Source organism: Thamnophis elegans, chromosome 9 (genome assembly GCF_009769535.1).
Source record: "Thamnophis elegans isolate rThaEle1 chromosome 9, rThaEle1.pri, whole genome shotgun sequence".
Classification (NCBI taxonomy): Eukaryota; Metazoa; Chordata; class Lepidosauria; order Squamata; family Colubridae; genus Thamnophis; species Thamnophis elegans.
The window spans coordinates 4,225,322-4,236,949 of NC_045549.1; the positions used below are offsets into that span (position 1 = coordinate 4,225,322).

The following is an 11,628-nucleotide window of genomic DNA, read 5'->3' on the forward strand; positions in this document are numbered from 1 at the left end:
TAGGGGGACGCGGTGGCTCAGTGGCTAAGATGCTGAGCTCGTCGATCAGAAAGATCAGTAGTAGGCGGTTCGAATCCCTAGCGCCGCGTAACGGAGCGAGCTCCCGTTCCTTGTCCCAGCTTCTGCCAACCTAGCAGTTCGAAAGCTCGTAAAAAATGCAAGTAGAAAAATAGGAACCACCTTTGGTGGGAAGGGAACACCGTTCCGTGCGCCTTTGGCGTTGAGTCATGCCAGCCACATGACCACGGAGACGTCTTCGGACAGCGCTGGCTCTTCGGCTTTGAAACAGAGATGAGCACTGCCCCCTAGAGTCGGGAACGACCAGCACATATGTGCGAGGGGAACCTTTACATTTTCCTTTACCTGAAGCATTTTAATGGGGCAGAGGCAAGATCCTTATCGCGTAGAAAAATTATACGGGTGGTCCTCGACTTACGACCATAAGCAAGCCCAAAGTCTGTTGCTAAGGGAGACAGAGGTGAAGTGAACTTTTTCTCCATTTTTTGACCCTTTTTTTGCCCCCGTTGTTAAGTGAATCACTGCGGTTGGTAAGTTAGTAACCAGGTTGTTAAGTGAATGCGGCTTCCTCATGGACTTTGCTCGTCAGAAGGTCGCCAAAGGGGCCCCCAATGGTCGTAAGTACGAACCCGTTGTCAAGCACCTCAATTTTGATCACATGATCATGGGGATTGCTGCAAAGGTCGTAACTGTGAAAAAACGGTTGTAAGTCACGTATTCCGGTGCCGTTGTAACTTTGAACGGTCACTAAGTGAACTATCGTATGACGAGGACTACCAATATTGACTATATCGAGGATTTCCTACGGCATCATTAGGATACAATACCGCTACTCTGGACTGCTGGTTCCCCAGAAGTTTACTTTATCAATACTCCCTCTTCAAATGAGTTTTTCCTTTGAAAAAAATGTAAATTTACGGTTCAGAGGTGGGGAAGAAGTTTGAAAATTAACTCACCAGGCCCTGTTAAAAGAGCTACACATCTACTCATATACCGCTTATTAATGTTTAATTTCAACAAAACATCGAGTTACCAATGTGTGCAGAAAAAGCATCCTATAAATGAGGCAGGAAAAAGGGGTGTGCGGTAAACTCCCTACAGGGACGACAACAAGAAGAGAAGAGGACAGAGGGAGGGGAAGGGAGGCAGAGAGGAAGGGGGAAGGGAAGAAAGGGAAAGGAAAGGAGGGAAAGGAAAGAGAAAAGAAGGGAAGGGAAGTGGAGCGAAGGGAAAAGAAAGGAAAAGGGAAGGGAAAGAAAGGAAAGAAGAGAGGCAGAGAGGAAGGGGGAAAGGAAAGGGAAAAGAAAGGAAGAAAATGGAAGGGAAAAGAAGGGAAGGGAAAAAGAAAGGAAGAGAGGTGGAGCGAAGGGAAAAGAAAGCAAGAAAAGGGAAGGGAAGGGAAAGGAAGGAAAGAAGATAAGAGAGACAGAGAGGAAGCGGGAAGGGAAGGAAAATAAAGGAAGGAAAGGAAAGGAAAAGGAAGAAGAGAAGAGAGAAGAGACAGAGAGGAAGGGGAAAGGGAAGGAAAGGAATGGAAGAAGAAAAGAGAATGAAAGACAGATAGGAAGAGGAAGAGGGAAGGGAAAAGAAAGGAAAAGGAAGAGAATTCTTTCTGAAATATAATATTCTGGCATAATCATGCCACCAATAAATAAATATGTGACGTGCACCAAGGGATCATCTTGAAGAAGATAAATAAACTTGCTCCGGCATAAATAAACATGGTAAGTAAGTAAATTATGACATGCAAAATCTTGGAAAAGATAAATAAATTCACCCAGACAGCCTTGTGTTGAAAGCAATAGAAAGCCAAACAGAAGAGGAGAGTTGTCTGGCAATGCAGCTACAGAAACCCCCAATTTCATTGTATTTTTTTTTTTAAAAAAACCCAGATCCTAAAGCTCTCTTCTGCATTTAGCAGGGATCCTGCACGAGGCAACCCCCGAGATGTTCTTGCGGGTTGCTAAGCACAGTTTGTGCACGATTTCGGAGATGAAAAGGGAACAGAGGCAGGAAGGGCATCACGCCATGGCCAAATCTTGCCAAGGGTTCTTCTTTTCACCCATCCGTACACCACAACACACACACACACACACACACACACCAAGTGCGACAGGACTCTGGATATTTGCCCAAAGAAGAGCAGGCAGGGAGTCAACTCAAGGAGCAAGTGAACCACATCAGCCGGAATTAGGAACACCCAGGAACAAAACCAGTTGTTTTGCTAAGCTTTTCTCCAGCTGCAATTTTAAAATCCCCTCTCTCAGCTTGGCCTATGGATTTTTCCTTTTCTTCTTTTTCTTTCTTTCTTTTTCTTTCTTTCTTTCTTTCTTTCACTTCATTCTCTTTTCTTTTTCCTTCTTTCTTTCCCTTCTTTCTTTTTCTCTTCCGTTCTTTCATTCATTTTCTCTTTCCTCTTTCATTCCTTTCTCTTTCCTTCCTTCTCTTTATTTCTTTTTCTTTCCTCTTTCTTTCTCTTTCTCCTTCCTTCCCTTTCTTTTTTCTCTTTCTTTCTCCTTCTTCCTTTCCTTTGTTCCTTTCTTTCCCTTTCCTTCCTACCTTCTTTCTCCTTCCTTTAGCTCTTTCTCTTTCTTTCTTTTTCCTTCCTTCCCTTCCTTTCTTTCTCTTTTGTTCCTTCCTTTTCTCTTCTTTTTCCTTCCTTTCCTTTCTTTCTCTTTTCTTCCTTCTTTCTTTCTCTTCTTTTTCCTTCCTTCCTTCTTTTCCTTTTTCTTTCCTTCTCTTTTTCCTTTCTCTTTATCCTTCCTTACTTTTCTTTCTTCCTTTCTCTTTCTTTCTCCTTCCTTTCTTTCTCTTTTCTTCCTTCTTTCTCTTCTTTTCCTTCCTTCCTTCTTTCCCTTTCTTTTTCTTTCCTTCTCTTTCTTCTTTCTCTTTATCCTTCCTTCCTTCTCTTTCCCTTCCTTCCTTCCCCTCTCCTCCCTGCAAGAAAAGCAGACGCTTCCCTGCCACGCCAATGCCTCCTCGGTGTCGGAGACACACAAGGGACTCTCCGCGTCTGCCTTCCTTTTGCCCAAAGCTAGAAAAATGGTGTGGCTTTCCTCCCGCAGCTTTTGAAAGAGGTGAAGCTGGGTGGTCTGCTTCGTGCCTTTTGAAGCCCGGGTGGAGAGAAAGAGAGCAGGGATCTCTTGGGAATCAGGGGGGGGGGGGGAGAATAAATTGTCTGCTGAGCTGCTTTCTTGCTCTAGAAGCCAGATCAATACCAACCGGAGCTGAACGGACAGCATGTTCGGGCTCGGACACCGGCCAAATCAAATAGCAAGGACTGAATTAGAAATGAGGACAGTACCATGGGGAGCTGCCCTCCCTCTCCCTCCTTCCCTCCACCCACCCCCCCCAGGCAAGGAAGTTGGGGAAGACAGCCCAGCCCTACAAAACGTCCCAGCTGACAAAACAGTGCATTGCCAAAAAAATAAAATAATAATAAAAGGCAAAGACACCTTCCTTTTCCATGAATCTACTATCCACACCTTTTCCAGCTTCAGGGATTTAAACCCCCCACTCCCCCATCCAACAGACCTGGTTGGAAGGATGCACCCCTCAGCTCCAGAATGAAGGACAGACACACGGACACAAACAGTGTCCCTAGCCGGATCCCAGAGGCAAGTCTACGGATTTGACACCCAGCAGGTGCCAATGGGGCGATCCTAAATCATGCCATTAAAGAGAAGGAAGGTGCCCCCCCCAGCAGGGGGATCAGTCGGGGTGCCTCCCCTAACTCCCCCAGAAGATCCAGGGACCTCCCCTAAATGGGGTGTACTTGGAAAGATTTCCCCAAGAAGCAAAGATCAGAGGAGTAGAAGGATCTGGGGCTCCCCCCACCTCTTGAGAAGAGGGGGACCCTCCCCCCATTGGAGATACAGGAAAGAATCCAGTTTAGGAAGTTCTTGAAGCCAAATCTTGGAGCCCCATCTTGACAGCTCAAGGGGGGGGGTCTAAGAGCTGTCCATGATGGGGGCATCTTCTCATAGACCTGCCCCCACCCCCATGCCGGGCTGGAAGGGAAGCCGGACGGATCGCACCCCCCATTTCTTGCAATTGCCCTATAGACCAGCCCCCAAATTGCTAGCAGACCCCCCCCCCAGCTCTCTCTCCAATTCCTTTACTCCAAAGGCAGACCTCCCTTTTGGGTTAGATGGGGGTGGGTGGGAGGAGAAGCAGCAGATCCTTTGAACCTTCTTCTTCCCCCATCCCCATAAAAAAACCTAACCTTCAGCTTCTCTCCAGCACCAGATGGGACTACAACTCCCATCTCCCCCTGCAATAAGCCCGCTCTCCCCCCCCCCAGCCAATTTGACCCCCCTTCTCCAGCCATGCAATCCAGAGGGAGAAAAAAAAGAAGGGAAATGGGGAGGGGAGGGAAGAAAAAAAACACCAACCCACCAGCCGCGGATGATGGGCATTGCAGTCCATTGCTGGAAGACGGAGGGGGGGGGGCGATCAGCCACCGCAATTCCGATTCTGGACCCCCCCACCCCAATTTCGCCACTCACCCCGTGAAGGTCCGGGCAATGCATCGAGGCTCCCTTTGCAAATATTGCAAGCGTGCACCGAAGGGAAGCAACCCCCGAAATGAAGCGAGCGAGGCTGGGCGCAAAGCGTGGCCCGACCCCCCCCCCCAAAGTCGGGGAAGGGGCCGCCGGAGGGACTCCTTACCTGCAAAAAGATGCTCCAGCTCCTTGAGCCGGCGGAAGAGCACTGAGGCGCCGCGAACGTTCTCAATGCCGCTTTACCAGCGCTCGGCGCGAGGACGCCGCCGATTCAGACCGACAGACCACACGGCGGGGAGGGGAGGGGGGGGAGGTTCCCGGATGTAGACCGCTCCGCCCCCCTCAAGTCGTGCCTCGCTCTGACCCGCCCTTGACTCCGGCCGGAGACGGGCAAGCCGAGGGCTTCGTCCTCCCCAGTGCGCAGGCGCGAGGGCGACTTTGCTGAGGGAATGAAAGTTAGGGTTTTAGAAATATAAATTCGCCCGCCCAAAACTCATCCCAAGTCGGATTTTTCATGCAATTCGGTCGAGGCGTTGGTTTTTAGGGAGTAAAACGCGCCGCCGGCCAGCTTCCCCTTCACCTAGTGAAGGGAGGGCGCCAGGTTGGGAAAGCATCCCTGGGTTTCTGTCAGTAATAATAAATCTTTTTTAAATGCACGTATTTCTCTGTGGAGAAATGGGCGTAAAGCGCCTGTGCACCAGAAAGTTTGCAATTCAGCAAAGGAAAGCAAAACTATGTTAGTTCCATAAAAACTCAATGAGCCCAGTTTTTAAAAAAAGCATCTGTAAAGCATCATCACCTTCATGCTGGAAACCAGGAGGCGGTGAGTTCTAGTTCTGCCCTTAGGCATGAAAGCCAGCTGGGTGACTTTGGGACAATGACCAGAGGGTGGTGAATTCTAGTTTGCCTTTAGGCAGGAAAGCCAGCTGGGTATTTGTTGGCCAATGACCAGGTGGCAGTGAGTTCTAGTTCTGCCTTAGGCATGAAAGCCAGCTGGGTGACTTTGGACAAATGACCAGGAGACTGTGAGTTCTAGTTTTCCTTTAGGCATGAGAGCCATCTGGATGATTTTGGGCCAATGGCCGGGAGGCAGTGAGCTCTAGTTCTCCTTTAGGCACCAAAGGCGACTGGGTGACCAGGAGACTGTGAGTTCTAGTGCTGTGTTAGATATGAAAGCTGGCTGGGTGACCTTGGACCAGTCCCTATCTCTCGGCCCAAGTTACCTCACAGGGTTGTTGTGGGGAAAATAAGTAGGGGCATTATATAGGTGTGCGCTGTTGCATTATTTATAAAAATCTTAAATGTGGGGAGATAGATAGACAGACAGACAGACAGACAGACAGACAGACAGATAGATAGATAGATAGATAGATAGATAGATAGATGATAGATAGATAGATGTTAGATAGATGATAGATAGATAGATAGATAGATAGATAGATAGATAGATAGATAGATAGATGATAGACAGACAGACAGACAGACAGACAGACAGACAGACATAGATGATTTATATATAGATAAATGGATGATAGATAGATAGACAGACAGACAGACAGATGACAGACAGATAAATAAACAGATAGACAGTCATGGATGATAGATAGATAGATAGATATATAGATAGATAGATAGATAGATAGATAGATAGATAGATAGATAGATAGATAGATAGATAGATAGATGATAGATAGATAGATGATAGATAGATAGATAGATAGATAGATAGATAGATGATAGATAGATAGATAGATAGATGTTAGATAGATGCTAGATAGATAGATAGATAGATGATAGACAGACAGACAGACAGACAAACATAGATGATTTATATATAGATAAATGGATGATAGATAGATAGATAGATAGATAGACAGACAGACAGATGACAGACAGATAAATAAACAGATAGACAGTCATGGATGATAGATAGATAGATAGATAGATAGATAGATAGATAGATAGATAGATAGATAGATGATAGATAGATAGATAGATAGATAGATAGATAGATGATAGATAGATAGATAGATAGATAGATAGATAGATAGATAGATAGGCAGACAGACAGACAGACAGACAGACAGATAGATATAGAGACAGAAAGATGATAGTCAGACAGATAGACAAATAGATAGACATGGATGATTGATATATATATAGATGGATGATACATAGATACATAGATACATACAGTAGATACATAGATACATAGATACATAATGGATGATAGATACATACCAGTGGTGGGTACTGGTGCCTGCTGGGAGCAGCAGGCACTGTTCCGATATGGTGCTTCGGCGGGCCCACCTGCCCACCCGCATTCCTTAACTGTATTTGGACCCAACCGGGCCATTTGCCCATGCGCACACAGCATATGGCACCTGTACAACGTTCCACCGAGCAGCTAGAGCATCGCGGGTAGTGGGTGTGCATATGTGTGCAGTGCACGCACATAGTGAATGCCCGGCCCCATCGCAGCATACTGGTTGCGACGGGATCCGGACCCCACCACTGATACATAGATGAATGATTGATAGATAGCTGCTAGATCAGAGGTGGGTTCCTACCAGTTCGCACCTATTCGGTAGAACCGGTTCGTCAAATCTACCGAACTGGTTAGAAGAGGTTCCACCAGTGGACCCGGAAAGCAGGCCACACCTACAGAAGAGGTTCCAAAAATTTTTGAAACCCACCACTGTGCTAGATGATAGATAGAAAGAAAGAGACAGACAGACAGAATAGATGCATGAGAGATAGACAGACAGATGGATGATATATGAGATAGACAGACAGATTGATGGATCCAAAATGTTGTAACCCATCTACTAAATTTGAAGTACAGGTATTTCTTACTTATAAACTGTATAATGTAGCTTCAACAATTCCCCCCCCCCCCTCAGACCAATCCAGGCTGTCTTTTTAAATGGAGCTGCAAAAAACTGGGTAAAACCAGGGGAAAAAAACAAAGGGGAAAAAAACTATAAATCTGTAAGTTCTCTGAGGAGGCCGACATCTCACTTTGCCTGTCTATTTTCTCAGGAACAAGTTGTGCTGCCTTATAACACAGTGTGTTCCCACTTTTTCTGTGTTTTGGAGAATTGTTTGGTGTGTGTGTGTGTGTGTGTGTGTGTGTGTGTGTGTCTGTGTAGGAGATTTTCAGCTCCAGTCACAATTCAATCTTTGTGTCTCCTTGCATCTTTGTTTCAGATGAACTTTTGGACTCCAGCCTTCACCGGCAATGAACCCTAAACCCAACTGGCTGCCCCCTCACTGTAGCTTCCTGTTAAAATGGTAAATCTTTTAATATTATCAAGCTGTGATTTTTCCTCCCTACCTCTTATGTAATGCAAGGGACTAACAGAATAGCAGTGTTGGAAGGGATCTTGGAGGTCTTCTAGTCCAACCCCCTAGACACTATACTGTTCTGGATAAAAGGCTGTCCAATCTCTTCTTCAAATCCTCCAGTGATGAGGTTTTGAAGTCACGGTCCTAGGTCACTTTTTTCAGTGCCGTTGTAACTTTCAACGGTCACTAAGTGAACTGTTGTAAGTCAAGGACTACCTGTAGCAATATAAAGCTATGGACCTAGATTTGCTTCTAGAATGGTTTGTAAAACCATAATTTGTGGCTTACTAACGGTAGGCTTCAACTTACAACTAAAAATGGCAGCACGCTTTATGTGGCTAAGGAAGGCAGTTGTTAAATTAATTGCATCTGATTTTACAACCTTTTGCCATGGTTGTTAAGCAATTCACTGCAGTTGTTAAAGTGAATCTCACAATTGTTAAGTGAATCAGGCTTCCCCCTTGACTTATTTTTTTGTTTAGAGCACAGGTTCGAATCCCAGTAAGGGTACGGCTAGCTCATGAGAGCTAAATAGCTTGAAATAGATCTATACTAGTCTCCCTTTATTTATTTATCAGCACAAATACAACATATATATATATATATATATATATATATATATATATATATATATATATATATATATATATACACACATACATACACATACATACATACATACACACACACACACATACATACATACGGTACACACACACACACATATAATTTTATTTTAAACACATATACACATAAACAAAACAGAATGTAGATTAAAACAACAAAGGATCCAAACGCCCCCTCATACAGCAGTTCCATATCAGTGTGTATATACAATTGATTGTTTGCCCCCTATACACTCCTAACTTACATTCGTGGTCCCCTTATTCTGTACTTATTTATATATACTATTCCATATTTATTTATATTTACCTGTTTATATCAGACTATCATAATACCTATGTTGTACTTTGTGCTCTAACTAACTTTACTATGTCTTAATTTATCTTAGCTGTATCTTATTTTATCCCTCTCTGCTAATACTTCTATTAATCACTGTTTTAGGTTTCCTTATTTCTTGCTTCTGTCCATTTGTTCCAAGTTAGATAATATTCTGATTCCTCCTTTCCTTGTATTTCTTTCATCAGTTTGTCCAATGGATGGTGCAATATTGATTGGTACACTTATATTCCCTGGTGATGTGTAAGACCAAAACATTACAACTGAAACAGCCACAGTAATACATCAACAGTTCAAACATCCGTAGTTTCATTATTAAAACATTTTTTTGCAAATACTTAACAGACAGAAGCTGTACTCTTAAGCAAACTTTCTTTTTCCATTCTGAATTCATGGAAATGTGAGCAACCAAGACACGGGGAACAGGTTCAGCACTGTTTATTCATTGATAAGAGGAGCAGTGAATGAAGAAAACAAACAGATTGATTAAGAGAAGGTCAAACTACAAAGTGATTCATGACAAAGAACTCCGTTTTGCAAATACAGATAGTCCTGGACTTACAAAAACCACAACATGAAAAAACAATCCTGTCCTTTTTTTCAGGGCCATTGTAACTTTGAACGATCACTAAATGAATGGTTGTAAGTTGAGGACTCTCTGTATTGGAGATCCCTGGGCTCAAATGTTTTCATTATGGAATGCTATTTGATCTCCTTGGAAAGAGAGGAGGGAGGGAGGGAAGGAGAGTAGGAAGGGGGAGGGGGGGAAGAAAAAAAGGAGAAAGAAAGGAAAGAGAGGAAGGAGAGAAAGGGAGAAGGAGGAAGGAAGAAAAGGGAGGAAAGAAAGCTGGGAGGGAGGGGGGTGAGGGAGGGAAGAAGGAAAAAAGGAAGACAGGAAGGGTGGAAGGAGAGAAAGAAAGGGAGAAGGAAAGGAAAGAAGGGAGAGAGGGAAGAAGGAAGGAAGGAAAGGAGAGAAGGAAGGGTGAGGGAAGGAAGGAAAGGAGAAGAAGAGGGAGGGAGGGAGGAAAAAAGGAAGGAGGCAAGGGGAAAGGAAAGGAGAGAAAGAAAGGGAGAAGGAGGGAGGGAGGAAAAAAGGAAGGAGACAGGAAGAAAGGAAAGGAGGAAGAGGAGGGAGAGAGAAAGGGAGAAAGGAAGGGAAAGGGAGGGAGGGAAGGAGGAAGGAAGGAAAGGAGAGAAGGAAGGGTGAGGTAGGGAGAAAGAATGAAAGGAAGAGAGAGAGAGAAGGGGAGAAAGGAAGGAAAGAAGGAAGGGAGGGAGGGTGAATGAGAGGAGGGAAAGGAGACAGAATGAAAGGAAAGGGAGGAAGGAGAGAGAGAAAGGGAGAAGGAGGAAGGGAGGGAGAGAAGGAAGGAAGAAGGGAAAGAAAGAAAGAAAGAAAGGACTGTCCATTTGGCAATCAAGCTAATGCTTTAGCCTCTGCCTGTTTGTTGCCGTTGTGGCTACTAGGCAATCTGGACGAGGAGCATCCAATTGTCGCTGGGGCCTTTTCCATTCCCACCCGTCTCCCTCCATGATCTACTGGAAAGGGCAGATTGCACAACGGGCTTAACTGGATCACAGGGAAAGGATTAAATGTGTGGTTCAATCGGCTGACCTTGATGACTGACCCAGAGGGAGTGCCTCACCCCCAGCCCCTCCAGAGAGCGCGACAAGCAGCTGCTCGGCTGGCTCCGAGGGCTGCCAGCCGGGCATCGTCCGGAGGATGCTGAAGGGGGCTGGGTGTTCATTCCCAGGAATGGTGGGCCACAGAGGAGAGTGACCCTCGGAGGCCCAGGTGGGCAACCAGAGCAGCTCTGGGCATGGCTGCTGAGGCCAAGCCAGCCTCCAAGTCCCATGCTCTCTGGATTCACATGGCCCTCAGCCTCCACAAAGAGTGGCAACCGGGGGCCTCTGCCAGCTGCTTCCTGCCTTCCTTCCAACCTCTCCCCTTCTCCTTCCTTCCCTCCGCTTCACCTTCCTTCCTTCCCGCTCCACTCTTTCTCCTGCCATCCATCCTTCCCTCGCTCTTTTTCCTTCCTTCTCCATCTCTCTCCACCCTCCCTTTCCTTCCTTCCTTCCTTCCTTCCTTCCTTCCTTCCTTCCTTCCTTCCTTCCGGTTTCCTTCTTTCTGTTCTCCTTCCTTCCTCTCCACTTTTTCTCCTTCCATCCACTCTTCCCTCACTCTTTTTTCTTCCTTCCTTCCTCTTCCCTTCACCTTCCTTCTTTCCTTCATACTTTCTTCTCCTTTCCTCCCTCCATTCATATTTTCTGCTTCCAGACGCCCTCCATCTCCTCCCTCCTTCCCTCTCTTCCTTCCTTCCTCTTCCTGTCACCTTCCTTCTTTCTTCTCAAATTCTTTTTCCGTCCTTCTCCTCCCTCCCTCCCTCCATTCCTCTTGACTTCTTTCTCCTTCCCTCTTCCTTCCTCTCCTTCCTCCTTCCCTCCCTCCTTCCCTCCCTTCCTTCCATCCTTTTCCCATCACCTTCTTTCTTTCCTCTCTAATTCTTTTTCCTTCCTTACTCCTCTCTCCCTCCCTCCTTCCCTCTCTTCCTTCCTTTCTCTTCCCATCACCCTCCTTCTTTCCTCCCCAATTCTTTTTCCTTCCTTCTCCTTCCCTCCCTCCCTTCCTATTCCCCTCAGAGATATCCCCAAATATACCCTTAATTCTCTATACTCAGCCTTGCCTTTGATCAATGTTTCTGCAAAACGCTCACCCCAATTTTCAATTCCCAGCTGAATTCTCACTTCTGGTTCTCAAGGGAGAAAGCCAGGGGGATTTCCTTGATTTCTTGCTTGA

At 45.6% G+C, this 11,628-nt stretch overlaps 1 protein-coding gene across 1 annotated transcript in view; it reads right to left on the reverse strand.

Annotated features, from left to right (window-relative positions):
* RNF24 (ring finger protein 24) overlaps nucleotides 1-4,828 on the reverse strand; it is a 58,555-nt gene extending 53,727 nt beyond the window's left edge. Inside the window, exon 1 of the mRNA XM_032224043.1 lies at nucleotides 4,690-4,828. The gene's annotated coding sequence lies outside the window, so the exon portion shown is untranslated. The remainder of the gene's footprint in view (nucleotides 1-4,689) is intronic.
* Between the last annotated feature and the right edge of the window lie 6,800 nt (nucleotides 4,829-11,628).